The sequence below is a fragment of the Oryctolagus cuniculus genome, chromosome 5 (assembly GCF_964237555.1).
Source record: "Oryctolagus cuniculus chromosome 5, mOryCun1.1, whole genome shotgun sequence".
Lineage (NCBI taxonomy): Eukaryota > Metazoa > Chordata > Mammalia > Lagomorpha > Leporidae > Oryctolagus > Oryctolagus cuniculus.
In genome coordinates, this window is record NC_091436.1 from 93,917,467 (window position 1) to 93,939,352 (window position 21,886).

Here is a 21,886-nt window from a genome sequence, read left to right on the forward strand (position 1 = left end):
GGAGAAGAACCAAACAGAGCAGCTTGGCTAGTCATGGGGTCAGTAGAATAGTCCATGAGACAGCATGGCAAAGGCATATGAGAAGAGTCTCTGTACTTCATGGGTCTCTGGGGGTGGGAACAAGAGGGTGACACAGAGAATTACACTTACTATCAGGCTGCAAAATGCTTGTTGCTAGAATAGCAGCATTGACTGGTAAGAACAAAACATTACCCCCACCTCTGCTATCCATTCCCAATGTTTCAGGCTGCACAAAAATATAACTTAAATGGAAACTTCAGTAATGGGCGTTGGTGAGCAGAGAATTGATTGAGGCTTCTGATGTGTGATACATTGGAAACCCTAAATGGAATTTGGATTTAGTTATTGAAAAATTAAAGAAAGTTATAATTCTTGCATTTTTGACACTAAAGTGTGTAGGATTGTCTTGTCTTGGTGGAAGGTAGGTGCAGTGTCATGAACAGTGATTTAACAAGAGTTTGTTGTTTTTGAGTTTCTTGAGTTCTTTATAGATTCTGCATATTAATTCTTTATCCATTTCATAGTCTGAAAATATTTCCTCCCATTCTGTTGGTTGCCTCTTCATTTGGCTGAGTGTTTCCTTTGCAGTGAAGATGCTTCTTAGTTTGATGTGATCCCATTTGTCTATTTTTGCTTTTATTGCCTGTGTTTCTGGGGGTCTTTTTCAGGAAGTCTTTACCTATGCCAATGTCTTTGCAGAGTTTCCCCAATGCTCTCCTCTAGTAATTTGATGGTATCATGGCATAGATGTAGATCTTTGATGCATTTTGAGTTGATTTTTGTATAAGGTATAAAGTAGGGGTCTTGTTTCATACTTCTGCATACAGAGATCCAATTTTTCCAGCAGCATTTGTTGAAGGGACTGTTCTTTCTCCAGAGATTGATTTTAGCTCTTTTATCAAAGATTAATTGGTTGTAGAAGCATGGATTGATTTCTGGAGTTTCTATTCAGTTCCATTGATCAACATGTTTATTTTTTAGCCAGTACCAGCCTGATCAACATGTTTATTTTTTTGCCAATACCAGACAGAACGAAGACTATGTGGATCAACGAGAGTGAGGATAGACATGCAGCCACCAGTCATATACCACCTGTGATTCCTGTGTATCATGGCCTTCACTGTAGAAAGTGTTTAGACTAGTGGTGTCTGAATTGTGCTTTGAAACTGACATAGCCTTTACAGATGTGCCTTTCTTATCCATCTCTTGCAGGGAAACTAAGCTGAATTCCAGGCTGAAGCTACTGGTCTGAAGAAAGTACAGATTCATGTAAATGGACTCCCAAATATTGGAGGATGTCAGAAATGAAGTTTTCAAATCCTAAGACAATCATTTTGGCCTTCCTAATAAAGCTGCTTTCCTTCTTAAAAAAAAAGAAATATGATATTATGGTATGTTTAACTTTGTTTTTGTTGTACAAGATTGCTTTAGCTATTTGGGGTCTCTTGTTTTTCCATATGAATTTTAGCATTGTTTTTTCTATATCTGAGAAGAATGTCATTGGTATTTTGATTAGGATCACATTGAATCTGTAAATTGCTTTCGATTGTATGGATATTTTGATGATATTAATTCTTCCAATCCACAAACATAGAAGAATTTTTACATTTTTGGGGGCCTTCTATTTCTTTCTTTAATGTTTTGTAATTTTCATCATAGAACTCAGTTTCAAAAAACAAATACATAAAACCAGATTTGCAGTATTTATAGCCTTAACATTTGTTTTATAGCTGAAAAGAATTTTTGTATTTAAAAACAGTGTATTATGAAAAATCTTTATTTACCTGTCTCAACAAAACATCCAGACAAATTCAGTTTCATGATGACAAAAATATAGAACACACATAGGCCTCAGGCCTCTGTGAACAGGACATTCATCCCAAGCTTTTAATGCTTTTTTCTTGGCATCTTCATGGTACTGATTTATAAAATTCTTCAACCTTTCTATTAGAAAGCAAAATAAACTGCCAAGTCTGATGTTATATGCTCTCAAGTGCTTTTGCTCTTAAGACTTCTCATTAGATATTCTAGTGACTTATGACCTATAACTTTAAGTGAAGTTGTAAACAAGGCAGAATCAAGGTATAAACTTACAATTCTATAATCTGAATCACAAATAAAGATGTATTCAAGAATATTTATCACAGGACAATTTACAATGGTAATAACTGAAAACAATTTAAAAATAGCAAAAACAAGAAATGATTAAACAAAACAATTCATGATAGATTGAGGATATTAAAATTGTATTTATAAAATATTTAAAGGCATGGTAACTTTATTAGGCAAATAAAATAATGCTCAGAGTTGTAGATACAATGAGATCATTTTTGTTATTTGTCTATCTATACAAGATAGGACCTAACAAATTAGATTACTAAGAATTATAATCTCAGGAACAGTGTAAATATGGGAGATATTTGTTTTATTTAACTTTTGGCATACTCTATAGGAGCAAATTATTTTTAGAATCAAAAATTTATTAGTTATTTATACCTTCATAGTGATGAGTTTATCTTACATGTATAAATTAGTACAGCAGAGTGAAAAGTGGGTGTTGTGATTATAGTCTAATGTGTGAGAATGAAGGCCTAAGAAAAGATTATAAGAGAAATGTAGTATAGAAAAGAGGTAAGGTGGGTTGAGGGGAGATCCAAGATGACTGAATAGGGAGAAGCAATACTGACCTCAGCCACAGACAAATACCAGGAAAACGAAGGAAAGACCACTTTCCCAGGGGAATGACTAAAATTTTCAGTGAGGACCAGAGAGAACAAAGACTATGTGGAGCAAGGAGAGTGAGGATAGACATGCAGCCACCAGTCATATACCACCTGTGATTCCTGTGTATCATGGCCTTCACTGACTGGAAATTGTTATCTTTCCACGCAAGGTGAGAGGAAGCTGCCACAGCTTCCATCACTGGCAATTTGACTGATGGAGAATTTCACTGTGCGCATAGGCTTTGAGTTCAGCATGGTGAACTGGCAGGGTAGTTGAACATCCACTTTGCTCTGTGAAGGAAGGAATTCAAAAGAATAATTGTAAGGTTACTCAAGAACACAGAGAAACAGTTCCATGAAATGAGAAAATTTTTACATGGCATAGGCAAGAAATTCCTGAAAGAAAGATACTGAAGAAAAATCAGGCATAAATATTAGAAATGAAGTATTCAGTAAGTCAAATAAAAAATACAATGAGGAGGCGTTACAACACAATTGGTGAGGCAGAAGAAAGAGTATCTGATCTGGAAGACAGGTGTTTTGAGATATTCCAGTCAGACCAAAACAGAAAAAAAATTTAGAAAGACCAAGAATGCTGTCTGGATATTAGGTTATCATCAAATGATTAAATATGAAATCTTAGGAGTTCCAGAAGGTATGGAGAAAAAGAATGATTTAGAACATCATTCAATGAAGTAATAGCAAAAAATTTCCCCAATTCGAAGTATGATATGGACATCCACATACAGGAACCTCAAATATGCCTGATCAGAAAGACACACTATAATCATCTTTCAAAAGTAAAACATACAGAGTGCTGTTTAGGACATCTGCCATTCTATGAGTCTGCTGTGTATCCCGTTTCCCATTTGGATCGTTCGCTCCCTTTTTTATTCTATAGGTTAGTATTTTCAAACACTAGTCTTGTTTATGTGATCCCTTTGACTCTTATTCCCATGATTATGATCAATTGTGAACAGAAATTGATCACTGGGACTAGTGAGATGGCATTGGTACATGCCACCTCGATGGGATTGAATTGGAACCTCCTGGTATGTTTCTAACTCTACCGTTTGGGGCAAGTCAGCTTGAGCATGTCCCAAATCAGCCCTTAAGGCATTTGGATCTGGCTGAAAAGCCCATGAGAGTATTTCAGGCATGGAAAGCCAAGACACTCTGGAAAAAAAAAAAAAAAAACCTAAATGAGAGATCTCCGCGAGTGAGATCCCAGTGGAAAGAACAGGTCATCAAAGAAGGAGGGACCTTTCTCTGAAGGGAGGAGAGAACTTCCACTTTGACTATGACCTTGTCTAAATATGATCAGAGTTGGTGAATTCAAAAGGCTTCCATAGCCTTGGCAGCTCATGACAAGAGCCTAGGGTGATTACTGAGGCCATAAACAAGAGTTTCAATTTGTTAAGTCAACAACAGGAGTCACTGTGCACTTACTCCTCATGTAGGATCTCTGTCTTTAATGTGCTGTACATTGAGATTTAATGCTATAACTAGTACTCAAACAGTATTTTTCACTTTATGTTTCTGTGTGGGAGCAAACTGTTGAAATCTTTATGTATGCTAAACTGATCTTCTGTATATAAAGAGAAACGAAAATGAATCTTGATGTGAATGGAAGGGGAGAGGGAGTGGGAAAGGGGATGGTTGCGGGTAGGAGGGAAGTTATGGATGGGGGAAAGCCATTGTAATCCATAAGCTGTACTTTGGAAATTTATAGTCATTAAATAAAAGTTAAAAAAAAAACAAATAAAAAAGGTAAAACATACTGAGAATTTCTTAAAATATGCAAGAGAGAAATACCAGATCACCTTTAGAGGATATTTATGAGATTAACTGCAGATTTCTTGACAGAAACCCTATAGGCAAGTGGAGAACAGAGAGATAAACTCCAAATCCTAAAACAAAAACTATCAATCCAGAACAATTTACCCAGCAAAGTTCCCATTCATAAGTTAAGGTGATATAGGGCCTTCTAAGACAAGCAAAAATTCAAAGAATTTGTTAGTATCCACCTAGGCTTACCAGTGATACTTTAGGATGTATTACATATAGAAACACTCAGCTTCATGAAAGAATGTGAAGGGAGAAAACCTCCCAGTGAAAGAAAAAAGAGATTCAAAATGAACAATACCAATATTCATGGAAAAAAGGCAGGATAAACTCATTATCAATAATAATCTTGAATGTTAATGGATTAAATTATACAATTAAAAGATATAGACTGGGGGCCAGCGCTGTGGCCCTGGCCTGACGCCCTGGCCTAAAACGCCAGCATCCCATATGGACGCCTGTTTGAGACCTGGCTTCTCCATTTCCAATCCAGCTCTCTGCTATGGGAAAGCAGTGGAAGCTGGCCCAAGTCCTTGGGCCCCTGCACCCACGTGGGTGACTCATAAGAAGCTCCTGGCTCCTGGCTTTGGATTGGTGCAGCTCTGGCCATTGCGGCCAATTGGTGGATGCAAGACTTTCTCTCTCTCTCTCTCTCTCTCTCTCTCTCTCTCTCTCTCTCTTTCTCTCTGCCTCTCCTCTCTCTGTGTAACTCTGACTTTCAAATAAATAAATAAATCTTTATAAAAAGATATAGACTGGCTGAATGGATAAAAAAACAAAACATCTATACGATGCCTATAAGAAACATAGTTCACCAATAAAGATACACATGGACTGAAAGGGAAAGGAGGGAAAAAGATATTCCATGCAACTAGAAATAAAAAAAGAGCAGAAGCAACTATTCTCATATGAGAAAAAATATAGCTTAAGACAGGAACTGTTAAAAGAGACAAAATAGCTCATTATATAATTACTAAGGGATCAACTCAACAAGAAGATATAACAATAGTAAATATATAAACATTCAATGCCAGAGAACTCAGTTTTATAAAACAGATGTTAATGAATGCATCTAAAAGGAGACTTAAACTCCAGTACAATAATATTGGGGGACCTCAACACCTCACTTTCATCAACTGGACCAAAAAAAAATCAGTAAAGAAACAACAGAAATAATCTGCCCTATAGAACAAATGTACCTAATAGATATCTATGGAACATTTCATCACACAGCTGCAAAATACATGTTCTTTTCATCAGTGCTTGAAACATTCTCTAGAATAGATCATACCTGGCCATAAAACAAGTCCCAACAAATTTAAAAAATTCTTATTGTGTATCTTTTCTAACCACAATGGAATGTAGCTGGAAATTAACAATAAAGAAACTGTAGAAAATATACAAAACCATGGAGACTGAACAACACGCTCTTGAGTGAACAGTGGGTCATAGGAGAAATCAGAAGAGAAATAAAAAATTATTTGATTTAAATACCTACGGGTAAATTTAACCAAGGATGTGAAAGATCTCTACAATGAAAATTATGAAACATTAATGAAGGAAACAGAAGAAAACACATACAAAAAAAGTGAAAAATCTCCCATGTTCATGGATTTGAAGGATTGATATCACAAAAGTGTGCACACTACTCAAAGCAATTTGCAGACTCAATGTGATCCCAATGAGAATTAAACCACGCATCTACAACCAACTAATTTTTGACAAACAAACTGAAAATCACTCTCTGAAAGAAATGCAGTCTTCTCAACAAATGGTGTTGGGAAAATTAGATTTCCACATGCAGAAACTTGAAACAAGACCCCTACAATACACCCTATACAAAAATCAGCTCACAATAGATCAAAGACCTATACCTAAGATCTGAAATCACCAAATTACTAGAGGAAAACATAGGGGAAATCCTGTAAGACAGTGGCCTTGGCAAAGAATTCTTGGATTAGACCCTAGAAACACAGGCAATAAAAGAAAAAAGTGGATAAATGGGTTTAAATCAAACTAAGAAACCTTTACACAGCCAAATAAATAATCAACAAAGTGAAGAGGTAACCAACAAAATGGAAGAAAATATCTGCAAACTATGCATTTGATACAAGGAGCTCAAGAAACTCAGCAACAAAAAAATAATCCAGTTAAGAAATGAACAAAGGATGTGAGAAATTACAAACGGCCAAAAGACATGAAAAAATGCTTAGGAATACTAGTCATTAGGGAAATGAAAAAAAAAAAAAAAACCAACAACATGGTATCATCTAACTCTAGTTAGAATGGTTACTATCCAAAAAATAACAACTGCTGGTGAGGATGTGGAGAAAAAGGTACCCTAATAAACCTTTGGTGGGAGTGTAAATTGGTGTAACCATTAGGGCAGATAGTGTGGAGGAGATTCCTCAGAAAACTACAAATAGATGACCCAGCTATCTGACTCATGGGATGAAAGCCAAAGGAAACAAAAGCAGCATATGAAAAAGTAACATGTACTCCCTTGTTACTAGAATCTTAATTCACAATGGCTTAGGTATGGTATCAACCTAGATGTCTATCAACTGATGACTGGAGAAAGAAAATATGGTATATATATACATAATGGAATATTAATCATAAAAAAATGAAATCCTCATCTTCACACAAAATGAATGCAACTGGAGATCATTATGTTAAATGAAATAAGCCAGATCCAAAAAGACAAATACCACATTTTCTCTAATTTTTGATAAAGAAAGGATAAAAACTGCATAGATGTCAGATCATTTGGTATATTGTTTAAATATTGCTTCATTGATTCATACCATGTAATAATAATATACTGTTGTTTCATGCTTTGTTCTTAATTTGGATGTTGATTATGAATGGAATCAGATGACAAGAAACTTATCAATCTGTACAGTTAAGTGTATTTCTTGGTACATATACTGTATGTTAATGAAATGTTTGAAAGAAATCAAACACCCCTTCCCCCCAAAAAAATAGAGGAAAGGAAGAGTAACAGAACTTTGGGGAACATGTGATGTACTTGTGAGAAAAGTAGCAAAAGGAACGGAAGGAAATTTAAGGTCACTGGAGACAGAGGAGGTAAGTCTCATGGAAGAGCCTATGTTTTATTTTGTCCAAATGCTTCTGATAATTAGCAAAATCAGAACTCTTAGTTTTGGCAGTGATATTACTGGTAATTTTAAAGAAAAAGTGTCAGTGAAATAAAGTGAATGATACATAATAAGGGATTTGAGGGAGAATTGTTCCTTTGAACATTCACAAGCATGTAAAGTAAAGAAGTAGAAAGGTAGGTTTGAAGAAAGTTTATTTGCAATTGAAGAACCATTAGCATATTTGTTGATGAAAGAAGAAGCTAATATGGAAGACAAGATAGAGGGCGATGAAGAAAGAAAGAATTTAGTAGGCAACTTATAGGGGTCTGAGAGGATCAAATGTAGCATGTTCAAAGGCCCGTCTTGGAAAGAAGCCAAGAGTATTCTTTGTCTTTTTCTTTTCTTTATTTGATTTAATTTTTGAGGGGCAGAGAGAGAAAAAACAATTATAGAAAGCTCCCATCTGCTAGTTAACTGCCCAGATACCAACAATGACCCAGTCCAAGCTAAAACTGGGACCAAGGAACTCAACGGAGGTCTCCCACTTAGGTGGCAAGGGACCATTACTTGAGCTATCATAGATATCTTCCAGCTGCATTAACAATAAACTAGAGTTGAGTGATGGCACTAGGACTCAAACCCAGGCCTTCTGGTGTAGGATGTGATGTCCCAACTGGTAATTAAAAGCTAGGTCAAATACCCATCCCTCATTTATTTTATGAAGGCCAATGGGAAAGAAGAGGAAATTGGTAAACATCCATAGACATTTTTAGACACAAGAGGTAAATGTTGAGAAGTCTCCTATCAGAGAGCCCTTGTCATCTCAGTGCAGTCATGAGCACAAAGCCATAGGCTATGTAAGGAGAATGGCATCTTTTTAGAAAAGAATTTGATGTTTTCCTTCCTGTAGCTGTGTATCATGCTGATCACTGTACCATGATACTTTTGTTGGTTGGGCTTCCAAATTATTCAGGATAATTTTGGAGATTTGTAGCTTGTAAGGTACTTTGGAGAAATTCTCACCCACTTTTTCTAAAGTCAAAAATTCCCCTCTTTACCTGACAAACATCCAGAGTTTCAACTCATTTTACCATTTAAAATCTGAATAATAAGTTGAAAATTCTGCACAAATGAAGGTACAGTTATGACTTAAAACTCTCCTTATCTCTGTATTTCATGTTACAGTTCAGTTTATAAACTCTACCTTGGTCATTAATTCTGTTTCTCAAAGATTATTTACATATGCCTAAAGTTAGGATTATTAATTCCACTTGCTTCTTTAGTCAAATATCTTCACTCCTCAAAGATAAAATTCTTCATAGTTTCCAAAAACATTCTATTTCATAGAAATATTGGCCTCTTTTTCTAGCATGACATTCTCAGCATTTGCTGTGTGGAAAATTTCAGTATATTCTTCAAAGCATGGTTTAAGTATCTTCTACCCTGTACCCTTCATATGATTTCTCCCCTCCCCTCCCCTCCCCTCCCCTCCCTTCCCCTCCCCTTCCCTTCCCTTCAGATTTAAAAAAGCAAGATTTATTAGTGTCAAAGACTTCCAGCCAGACAGGCATGGAGGGGGCTTCCAAGAGAGGAAAGAACCCAAAGTGGTCCATGGCAGTCAAGTTTTTAAGCACAGTTTCGATTGACATTCAGTTACAAGGCAGGGACAAAACCCATCAAAAGACCTGATTTACAATCATGTATCCTGTATGGCTTGCTCATGATAAAATAATAAACCACCCAGAAAGGTGGGATAGATAACTAGTTTTCATAATACTGTGAGCTCAGGAGGATGAAATCACCACTCCTTTGCTACTCTCATGGTAAATTTAGATTCCTAAGGAAGGATGGCAGATATTTTGTTCTTGCTAAAGATAGCCTTTTGGGGGAGAAGCAAGGTCTCTACACCACAAATTCCACTGGGACCACCCTGACTGCCTATTAACTCATCTGACTCCTCACATTCTCCCCTCAAGAAGAATGGACCCTAGCTTCTGTTAGGGGGACTGGGCAATAATCTCTCTGCTCTGGCTGTTCCATGCTGAAAAGGGGCATCATTGGGAAGGGCAGTCAAGGCAAGGTTCCAGCATGAGGTGGCTTCGCAGCAGGAGGTGGCTTCTCCAGGGGATGCGGTGCCAGCTTGCAGAACCTGCTTCCATCTGAGGTTTCATGTGCTGGCCACTTGGAATTTTACTTTTGCAAGTCTGGAGAAAATGAATCTAACAAGCAGTTTAAACTCATAGGATCTAAAGCCAAGGGCAGAGTCATTGTTAGAGGCCCTAAGAAAGGTGCTACCTAAACCAAGCAAGTGTTCTTATTGAGAGGCAAATAGAAACTAACAGAAGGGGCTTGATAATAATCAGGTAGGCTTCAAGGCCTTGCCTGCTTTGAGGCCCAGACCTATCTATTCACATGGGTATATCATAAGGGAGATGTGAACTTCCTTCGGGAAAGCACCCTGTTGACTCTCATTATTTAGCTGGCCTGGGAGAAAAGCCGGCTTGAAGAGAAGGTAGGTGGCATCTCTAAAAGGAAAATATTTTTTGTTAGTTTACAGTTCTGTCTGCAATGTTGTTGACCTTACTTGGCCATCCCCTCAACAGCAGTGGTTACTTTGGAAGCCAGGCAAATGAAAGGCTTTTCTGCTTAGAGCTAACAAGGCCTGTGGATCTGACCTGAAGCGCATTGACTACAGGGCAGTTCTATTTCTAGTGACCCGATTCTTGGCTGGCAGAGAAGCCAGGGCTCTTCATAAGCTGACTTCTACCGAAACCCTGGCTTTCGACATCGAAAAACAATGCAGTGCACTGGCCTGTTGGGTCTCCTTGATGGCAGATCACTGTGTAAAGCAGCCATCAATTGGCCCGCCACCTATCTTTTTTTTAATTTAATTTTTTTTTTTTTTTATTTTTTGACAGGCAGAGTGGACAGAGAGAGAGAGACAGCATCGCTCCTACTGCCAAGCTTCCCCTTCCTCCTCGTTTTTTGTTAAAACAGACCAGAGGAAACATTTAAGAGGATGCACATCAAGGGGGTGCTCAGTTCCATCTCTGATCTTTAGTGGCCTAAACTAGCAATCTATAGTCATAGACATGGTCTGATAGTGGCTTCTGTGAGGTAAACAATGCCCATGAGTATAGCTGTGTCCTCACTTTAAAACCTTCTCTCTCTTCATTTGGTCTGAAGTGGAGGTTTTGCCTGTTTATTGTGTCCATGGCAAAGTAATTCTAGCTGTGAAATCATAATTTAAGCTCTCATTTTGGCTATGGTATTATTATAGAGAATGTTTGCCATCCACTTTATAAAGTCTAAAGATTAAATTGTACATCCTGGAGAGTCCTTCAGAATAGATTCAGTTTCCTTTCCTGAAGAGAATAGAGAAATGAGGGAACAAATCAGACTTCCAAGATTGCTTACTGACAATAAAAATATCAAATAAAAACTTAGCAAACAATTTTAACTGTGGTGAAATAGCAACTATGAAAACATTTGTGAAAAGGTCCAATGCCTTCTATAAATTTTAAGAGTACATTTATTTGAAAATATCATTTAAATTAATAATACAAGTGGAACTTGTTTGATCAGCAAACCCAAGTACAATCATGTCAATAAATTTAAAGCACCTGGTACAGGGATTTAGTTCACACAAGCCAAAAAGGTATCTTTGATTAACTTAGCAGTTTAAATTTATGAGCAATATTTTATCTATCTACCAACAATAGATGCTGGAGAGGATGTGGGGAAAAAGGGACACTAACCCACTGTTGGTGGGAATGCAAATTGGTAAGCCACTATGGAAGTCAGTCTGGAGATTCCTCAGAAACCTGAATATAACCCTACCATTCAACCCAGCGATCCCACTCCTTGGAATTTACCCAAAGGAAATGAAATTGGAAAACAAACAAGCTGTCTGCACATTAATGTTTATTGCAGCTCAATTCACAATAGCTAAGACCTGGAACCAACCCAAATGCCCATCAACAGTAGACTGGATAAAGAAATTATGGGACATGTACTCTATAGAATACTATACAGCAGTCAAAAACAACGAAACCCAGTCATTTGCAACAGGATGGAGGAATCTGGAAAACATCATGCTGAGTGAATTGAGCCAGTCCCAAAGGGACAAATATCATATGTTCTCCCTGATCGGCGACTACTAACTGAGCACCAAGGGGGAAACTTGTTGAAATGAAATGGACACTATGAGAAAGAGTGACTTGATCAGCTCTTGTCCTGATGGTTGATGTACAATGTAATACTTTATCCATTTTAGTATTTTTTTTGTTCTAGTACCATTGGTTGAACTCTGTAATTAACACACAATTATTCTTAGGTGTTTAAATTTTAACTGAAAAGTGATCCCTGTTAGGAATTTGGAAAACATTATGCTGAGTGAAATAAGCCAATCCCAACGGGACAAATACCACTTGTTCTCCTTGATAGGTGACAACTAACTGAGCACCAAAAAGGAAACCTGTTAAAGTGAAATGAACACTATGAGAAATGGTGACTTGATCAGCCCTCACCCTGACTGTTGATGAGCAACTTGATATGTTATCCCTCTTAGTATTTTTTTGTTTGTTCTACTTAATACTTTTGGTTGAATACTGTAATGAATACACAATTCTTCTTAAGTGCTGAAACTTAACTGAAATGTGATTGCTGTTAAATATAAGAGTGCGAATAAGAGAGGGAAGAGATGTGCAATTCGGGACATGCTCAAGCTGACTTACCTCAAATGGTAGAGTTAGAAACATACCAGGGGATTCCAATTCAATCCCATCAAGGTGGCATGTACCAATGCCATCTCACTAGTCCCAGTGATCAATTTCTGTTCACAATTGATCGTAATGATAGGACTAAGAACCAAAGGGATCACATAAACAAGAATAGTGTCTGCAAATACTAGCTGATAGAATCAAAAAGGGAGAGAACAATCCAACATGGGAAGTGAGATACACAGCAGACCCATAGAATGGCAGATGTCCTAAACAACACTCTGGCCTCAGAATCAGCCCTTAAGGCATGCGGATCCAACTGAAAAGCCCATGAGAGTATTTCAGGCATGGAAAGCCAAGACACTCTGGAGAAAAAAAAAAAAACTAAATGAAAGATCTCTGTGAGTGAGATTCCAGTGGAAAGAACAGGTCATCAAAGAAGGAGGTACCTTTCTCTGAAGGGAGGAGAGAACTTCCACTTTGACCATGGTCTTGTCTAAATATGATCAGAGTCAGTGAACTCAAAAGGCTTCCATAGCCTTGGCAGCTCATGACAAGAGCCTAGGGTGATTACTGAGGCCATAAACAAGAGTTTCAATTTGTTAAGTCAACAACAGGAGTCACTGTGCACTTACTCCTCATGTAGGATCTCTGTCCTTAATGTGCTGTACATTGAGATTTAATGCTATAACTAGTACTCAAACAGTATTTTTCACTCTGTGTTTCTATGTGGGTGCAAACTGTTGAAATCTTTACTTAATGTATGCTAAACTGATCTTCTGTATATAAAGAGAAACGAAAATGAATCTTGATGTGAATGGAAGGGGAGAGGGAGTGGGAAAGGAGAGGGTTGCGGGTGGGAGGGAAGTTGTGGGGGGGAAGCCATTGTAATCCATAAGCTGTGCTTTGGAAATTTATATTCATTAAATAAAAGCTTGAAAGCAAAAAAAAAAAAGATACTATTACTAAAACTGCTTTATTGTTCTATCTTGTATGTTATGTTACACATGTGCACATATTTATGTCTGCATGGGAATATTTATTAAGAGCTCCATTTTAATTGGCTGATAGATAAAATATTGCTCATAAATTTAAACTGCTAAGTTAATAAAAGATACCTTTTCTTAAAAAAGTATCAATTAGAATTACTTCCTACTGTTAGTAATTCGAATTAATCTAAGTTGAAACCTGTAGTACATCATTGGCTTTATCTGCTTACAAAACTGTCCCAAAATACTGAAAAATACAATAGGGATTAGGGAAAAAGAGGTCCTTTGGAACCTGAAAGAGGACACATTTAAACACAGAACCAATAATATTTTAACTTCATGAGCAGTAAATCTGATATATAAAACTGTGCATGACAAAAGACTTTAAATAGCCATGTTTAAAGTTATTAACTCATTAACTAACAAGAAGAGGCACTTGCTTACTCCACACAATATTTTTGAAAGCACCTGTAGGATTTTATAAAGCATCCCTTGTAGACCTCTGGGCCTTTTTCATTAAAATAACCATCATGTTTGCTAACACAAGATCCTTAGAGTTTTTAACTTTTGGACATTTGGATCAGTAGCATTTTACATGATCATAACTTAAAATTTAGCACCATTTCACACCTTGACAGTACCTTTAATATAATCCAAATCGCCTTATTAGTTGATATCTCTACTAGATGAGAGATATATCCTTTGATATCTCCAGGGGCCCAACTAGAAATATCAAAGTTCAAAGAATTTGGAACTTTGATTTTTTGAATGCCTGTCAAGGATGCCTAGAAGGCTTAAAATATCTGGTTGAAATAGGATCCCTTAACATCATGACATAATATAGACCAGATTTGATCACTGATACAAAGTGATTACTTAAATGCTTTAGAATGAGTATATATTTAAACAAACAATAACTCTTTTAAAGTTTTTATTAATGAATGCAAATTTTGTAGGTACAAATTTAGGAATTCAGTGGTTCTTCCCCCCATACCCACCCTCCCACTCCCACTCCCACCCCACCTCCTACTCCCTCTCCCATCTCATTCTTCATTAAGATTCATCTTAATTAGCTTTATATACAGAAGACCAACTCTATACTAAATAAAAATTTCAACAGTTGGCACCCCCCCCACAATATATATATATATATATATATATATATATATATATATAATTCTCATAGTACAACTCTTTAAGGACAGAGGTCCCACATGGGGAGTAAGTGCACCATGACTTCTGTTAATTTAACAATTAAAACTCTTATTTATTATGTCAGAGATCACCCAAAGCTCTTGCCATGAGCTTCCAAGGCTGTGAAAGCCTTTTGTGACCACAAACTCTATCAGTATTTAGACAAGGCCTTAAGCAAAGTGGAAGTTCTCTCCTCCCTTCGGAGAAAAGTACATCCTTTGATGGCCCCTTCTTTCCAATGGGATCTTCCTCACACAGATCCTTCATGTAGGATATTTTTTGCTACAGTGTCTTCGCTTTCTATGCCTAAATGCTTTCATGGGCTTTTTAGCCACATCCGAATGCCTTAAGGCATTTTGATTCTGAGGTCAGAGTATTACTTAAAGTAATTGTCATTTTACCAATCTGCTGTGTGGACTGCTTCCCATGTTGGTTATTCTCTCCTTTTTAATTCTGTCTATTATTAATACCAGGCACTTGATGCTATTTATATGATCTCTTTAACACTTAATCCTATCTATATGTTCACTTTAACACTTAATATGATCACTTAACAATTAAGATGGCATTTTTGCCACCAATTTTAATGAGATTTGGAATCCCATGACAAGTTTTTCAACTGTACTCTTTTTTTTTTGGACAGGCAGAGTGGATAGTGAGAGAGAGAGAGACAGAGAAAAAGGTCTTCCTTTTTGCTGTTGGTTCACCCTCCAATGGCTGCCGCGGCTGGCACGCTGTGACTAGCGCACTGCGCTGATCCGAATCCAGGAGCCAGGTGCTTCTCCTGGTCTCCCATGGGGTGCAGGGCCCAAGGACTTGGGCCATCTTCCTCTGCCCTCCTGGGCCATAGCAGAGAGCTGTCCTGGAAGAGGGGCAACCGGGACAGAATCCGGCACTCCGACCGGGACTAGAACCTGGTGTGCCGGCAGGCAGAGGATTAGCCTATTGAGCCGCGGCGCCGGCCTCAACTGTACTCTTAGAAGTGAGTCCATAGGAATGTATTGAGAGCTATACAGCTTTACAGTTACAAACTTCCTCCTCCTTCTTTTTATTCCCCCTCTTCTTGTTTACTGAGATCTATTTTCAGTTGACTTTATATATATGTTGCTGTAGATTCGTTCTGAGAGGAGGAGCACTGTGGGGGCAAGAGGTGCACCACACAGACCCCAGGAGCTTTATACCACAAAACCAAAAGCCAGTACTGGAAGTGTCTAATCATGGGGCTGTCAGTCAAACCAGGCTTAGAGATGAGCAGTAAGGTCAGGAGGTGTCTTAAGAAGTATTCAATAGCATCTGAGATTATTTGGCCTAGATTATTGCCTAGAAACCTCTAGGCAAAATTACAACAATGGGGGCATTGGGCATTGGTCACTTGATTAAAAACTCTTCTCTACCTGGATTAAAGGCCTCAACAATTGTCAAATGTGATAACAGAGGGACCCTGGTGGCTCACTAAATAGACCCAAGGACCCTATGACACTCTGACAAAGAATTTAATGCATAAAGCTTGTGTAGGAAATAGAGGCTAGAAGCCAGTTAGGGGACAGAGTCCTGAGACGAGGAGCCAGAGTAGAGGGGCTGGCACTTTTCACAACTCTCTTAGGCTAACTTCTCCATCCTCTAGCTTGTAAACAGGCCAGGTGGTACAGAAAATGACAAGGCACTTTCTGTTAGCCCAGGGGTCAAAAGAGATCTCAAAGTAGATGGTATGCCTCCTGGCTGGAATGAGAGCATAAAAACAGAAGCGTACTTCAGGTCTCAAGCCTCCTGAGTTTGAGACATCTCTCAAAACTCTCTTGCTGCCTCTGGCATCCAGATGTGCACTGAAGCCCACAGGGAAGGGAGGCAAGTGAGGGTGGGATTAGCACATATCTTCCACTCTTGCTCAGGTTTCCACTCCTGTGGCATAGGGTATATATTTGTCAGAATAGCACATGCAGGGGGTAATCTGTTCCCTTACTGATGGTGTGCTAGACTGGACCTCTGCCTGGCCAAATATGTACAGTGGCTTCGTTCTTATGTATAAGGAAAAATAGTTGCTCTATGTGTCTTAACCTTGAGTCTTATCTAATGGGCTTGATTTTGACAGTGAGCCTCCATGGTGAGAGCCTTAGCAAAGGTGTTTTTAAACTAGAGCGTGCCAGCCCTGGTTACCACCTAGCTTGGTGACTAGGTAGGTGAAGTCACAAAGAAGCAGAGTAAGGGAATAAAATTCTCCCCTTAAACCTCCTCTGAGGTATATACCATACAGGAAGGGCTAGACAGAAGTGACCCAAAAGAGGGAACTTAATAAGGAAGATGGAAGGTACCAGAGACATGCTAAGACTGGTCTACACAAGTTCAGGCCACACGGGGACTTAATGGGAATCTAGTTTGAAAAACTGCCTGTTTGAAAACAGGATAATTAAACCTTAACCCAGAGCTAATTAATAAAATATCTAGGAAACACTCGCTAATGGGACCAAGAAATCAAGTTTGTAGGAATTGAGGAGACCTGGAGAGGTACAGAAAGCACTTAGAGGACCAGAGAGATGGTGATTTTGTCAGCATCTAGGATAAAGGAAAAACTCATTGAGGCATGGAGCCCGGAGCCCATGGCTTCGCTCCAAGCTTCGCCCAATGTCATAAACAAATTAATGTCTAAGGAAGGAAGAGCAGAATGCAGTTTTTGGCTGACACCCTAAAGGGCCATAAGGTTCTGGTGTCCAGTCAGGGAGTCCTTGAAAAGTGCCTGAGAGTGGCCCTGGCCTGAATGTCAAGGTTATTCCTAGCTCTCCTCCCAGTCCCATGTCTCAGGGTCAATCCCCACGAAAGGAAGCTGAGTTGGAATAGCTGAGATGAGAAGTTTGCAGAGTGGAGCCTCTGGCTTTACAGTTCCTGAAGATTCCAAAAGGGCAGGGGACGTGCTCCCTACAGGAAAGTGTTTCCTGTTCCAACACCATTCTGCATCTTAGTGTCTGTGCCCAGGTCAAGAGACCTTCTGGAAACACTGGGATGTAGCCCCAGCCAGAGTCCATCAGTTGTCTCAAGGCCTCCTTCCAGTATCACACGAAGGGCCGATCCACACCAAAGAAAAGGCGTTAGGATAGTCTCAGCTCCAGGGCATTATTCTGGCCTTAATCAGCAAGCCTTGCCCTGGAGTTAAGACTGGCAGCCACATTGACTGCTTTTAACAGGCTGACAGGGACCCAGTTGGAAAAATAAGAGAGTTATTATGAAGGAGAATAAGACTCTCTGAAAAAGAAACAGCAGTTTGCATGCTCACTGGCCTGGTGGGATGGTCCTATGCTGGCTGGAGTTGAGCTTGAGGGGGATCCACATCATGTTGGAATTGCAATCTGAGTAACAGCACCAAAATGTTACTGGAAAATGAGAGCAGAGAAATTGTTATTACCCTGGCTCTTTGTCTCACATGGAGGAAGAATTTCCAAGCAGACAAGCAGAGAGATTTATAAAAGCAAGGTTTATTAGAGTCGATGACCTCCAGCCAGAGCAGCATGGAGGGGGCTTCCAAGAGAGGAAAGAACCCCCATATGATGTCCAACCTCCATCCTCCTTAATCAGAGCTGATATTTCCTCCCTCTGAGTTACTGCTGATCATTTGATGTTTCCTAGCTTAGCTTTCCCTGAACTACACTGCAATTATTTGTTTGATATTTCAAATTGTAATAGTTTTTTGAGAGAAAAAATAGTATATTATACATTTTTGAATCTCTAATGTTTAGTGCTTAGCAGATACTTTAATATATTTTTTAGCTGAGTGGATGCTATAGCATTCTCTCAAGCAGGTTCTATGGAAAATAGATCCATAAAGATATTCTGTGAAAAAAATGTTGTTTTCTTGAATAAGTTTATAAGACACTGCAAACTCTCATCACCTCCTTGGATATTTAATATGTTAAAGACTCAGAAATGATACAGAAAATCTCAGTTTTACTTAACCAAGTAGCTCTTAAACTTTTTAATAAGGCAACATCTATTAAGATTGAAAGAATTTTTCTCTGTATGTCCTGATCAATGTCCATCAGTGGATAACTGGATAATGAAATGAGGTATAGGGGCTGGTGCTGTGGCTCACTTGGTTGATCCTCCGCCTGCAGTGCCAGCATCCCATGTGGGTGCCAGGTTCTAGTCCTGGTTGCTCCTCTTCCAGTCCAGCTCTCTGCTGTGGCCTGGGAGGGCAGTGGAGGATGGCCCAAGTGCTTGGGCCCCTGCGCCCACATGGGAGACCAGGAAGAAACACCTGGCTCCTGGCTTCAGATTGGCGTAGTGCCAGCCATGGTGGCCATTTAGGGAGTAAACCAATGGAAGGAAGATGTTTCTCTCTGTCTCTCTCTCTCTCACTGTCTATAACTCTACATGTCAAATAAAAAATAATAAAAAAATAAAATAAGGTATATACATACAATGGACTATTATTCAGCTATAAAATGAATGAAATCTTGTCATTTGCAGCAATGGTGGATGAACCAGGAGTACGTTATATTAAGTGAAATGATCAAGGCACAGAAAGACAAATATCACAAACTGTTACTCACATGGAATCTGAAAAACTTGATCTCTTTGAAGTTGAGAGTGGAATGGTAATTATGTGATTGGAGAGGGAAAAAGAGAAGGGAGATTGAGGAGTGGGTACGATGTGTACAGTGTTATATTTAGATAGGAGGAATATGCTCTGAGGTGTTATTGCACAGTAGAATGACTGGAGTTAACAACAATGTATTGTGTATTTCATGATAGGTAGGATTTTCAATGTTCTCATCACAAAGAAATGTTAAATGTTTAAGGTGATGTGTGTTCTAATTATCTGATTATATTATTAAAGTATACATATTATCAAAACATCACATAGTATCCCATAAATATGTAGAATTTTTATGTGTCAGTCAAAAATAAAACAAAAAAATATTTTGGCTATTGCTTGTCTCTGTTGCAACCAGTCAACTCTGTGATTTCATTATGGCTGAGTTGTCTGAGAAAGATGGCCCAGACAGTCCATAAAAGAGTGATTGTGAATGGCTCATCGGTTGTAGATTGCTAATCCCTGAATTAAAGTTTTAAGAAATACATTTTGAAGAACACTGAGTTATCTTTGAGACACATTAATGGCGAAGTCATTCTTGAACTGATTTTTAAATTCCTAACTGAAAACATAGCATTTGAGAATCCTGGAAATTTTTTTTCTCTTAAGAGTAATGCTTTTCAACCTGCAGATATTTTCTGAACATGCCCTTCATATTTCTACAAAATTATGTTGTTCAACCAGGTGAGGGCTTATTGAGGCTAAACACGGGCCTTATTTCCAGTGAAATTAATTTCCTCAGAGCTTCCCCTTGGGCATATATTACTGTCCTTTCTAGGGTGGAAACTGAAAACCTCTATGAACAAGTTAGGACTGCTTGTCTGAAGAGACCCTAGGATGCTTCTCTCCCCTCTAAATAACTCATGCGCTTTATCAGAGGAGTTTTTAGAGATAATACCTTGTGTGAGGCCTTTGTACATTGCTGTGATTTTCAGTTTCTAGTAGAGTAAGATGAAAAGAAAGCCTGGTACAAAGAATGATTTTGGGTATGTGGAACAGTTTTTGCAAAGCGAAGAATACAATACCTTGTCTATAATGATTAAGCACTGAGGAAGCCAGAAGGACTCTAGTTACAGGACATAGCAAATTAATTGGTACCATGCAAAATGAGTAATTCAATTGTGTTTATTAACTTGTGTCCCTGATCAACAGATAAATTACTTTTATTTTTTTCTTACATATAAACCCTCAAATATTTGTAGTCACTTACTTAGAGTAAATTACTCTTAAGTTGGGGGTTTATGTTCTTAGTGTCTTTAATCTGTAAATCTGTAGGTATAAATGAATATTTCTATTTCACTAAATACTTTTCAGACCCCCTGTGGATTTTTCCATTTAACCTATGTCTATGTTACACTGAGATTCTTGAAATTAAATGTAATTTTCAGGGGTGATACAAACAATGGTCATTATTTTGTCACTGCAAATTCACCTAATCTGATATCCCAAATCACTTTCAAGTTCTTTATTATGGCTGCTTTTCAGATCTTACCCTGCTTTAAAAATCAATATATATGAAAATACTTTCTTTGCAAATTTCCCACCCAATATTTTTAATTTTAAAAATATAATAGATTTCAATTATTTTCTGATTTTGATTACTTTTTGTCTTGAATTATAGTTTTTCAGTGCTTTCTTATTTTTCTTGATGAATTTACCACACTTTCATAGTAAACCATCCAGTCCCTTTCATGAGACCTACCTGTGGGCAGAAGTAGTTTATAGACCATACTGTAAATTTTCACTGTCTTCCTCCATGGTAAGTTTGATGTTAGCCACATTCCCCTCCACCACCACCAATTTGGAATCGAAACTGATGAAATGCTTTTTCAATGTCTTTAGTCTGCCATTTTCCATCACCTTTTTAAAAAAAGATTTATTTATTTATTTGAGAGGCAGAATTAAAGAGAGAGGGGGAGAGACAGAGAGAGAAAGGTCTTCCATTCGCTGGTTCACTTCCCATATGGCCACAATGTCCAGAGTTGGGCCAATCCGAAGCCAGTAGCCACGAGCTTCTTCTGGATCTCCCATGTTGTTGCAGGGGCCTAAGCACTTGGGCCATCTTTAACTGCTTTCCCAGGCCGTTAGTAAGTAGCTGGGTCAGAAGAGGAGCAGCTGGCACATGAACTGGCACCCAGATGGGCCTGGGGTCACAGGTAGAGGCTTAACCTGCTTTACCACAGCACTGGTCCCTTTTTCCTTATTTTTAAAATTTTTATTAATATAAACAGATTTTATATATTTTTTTTAATTTTTTATTTTTTTGACAGGCAGAGTGGACAGTGAGAGAGAGAGAGAGAGACAGAGAGAAAAGTCTTCCTTTTTCGTTGGTTCACCCCCCAATGACCGCTGTGGCCGGCACACTGTGCTGATCCGAAGCCAGAAGCCAAGTGCTTCTCCTGGTCTCCCATGGGGTGCAGGGTCCAAGCACCTGGGCCATCCTCCACTGCACTCCCGGGCCACAGCAGAGAGCTGGTCTGGAAGAGGAGCAACCAGGACAGAATCCAGCACCCCGACTGGGACTAGAACCCGGTGTGCCGGCGCCGCATGTGGAGGATTAGCCTATTGAGCAGCAGCACTGGCCGATTTTATATATTTCTTAGGTATAATTCTAAGAAGATAACCATATTTCCTTCTCTCCCCCTCTCTCTCCTTCAGTTCCCCTCCTTTTTCTCTTTTTTTAATTTTTGCAAATGACATAATTTCA

At 38.5% G+C, this 21,886-nt stretch overlaps 1 long non-coding RNA gene across 1 annotated transcript in view; it reads right to left on the reverse strand.

The window, feature by feature from the left end:
• Window positions 1-15,494: 15,494 nt before the first annotated feature.
• LOC127493020 (uncharacterized) overlaps window positions 15,495-21,886 on the reverse strand; it is a 9,055-nt gene continuing 2,663 nt past the window's right edge. The window contains exons 2-3 of the long non-coding RNA XR_007922919.2: window positions 20,882-21,039; window positions 15,495-17,959 (exon numbers count right to left, since the gene is read on the reverse strand). This is a non-coding gene — a long non-coding RNA (uncharacterized lncRNA). The remainder of the gene's footprint in view (window positions 17,960-20,881; window positions 21,040-21,886) is intronic.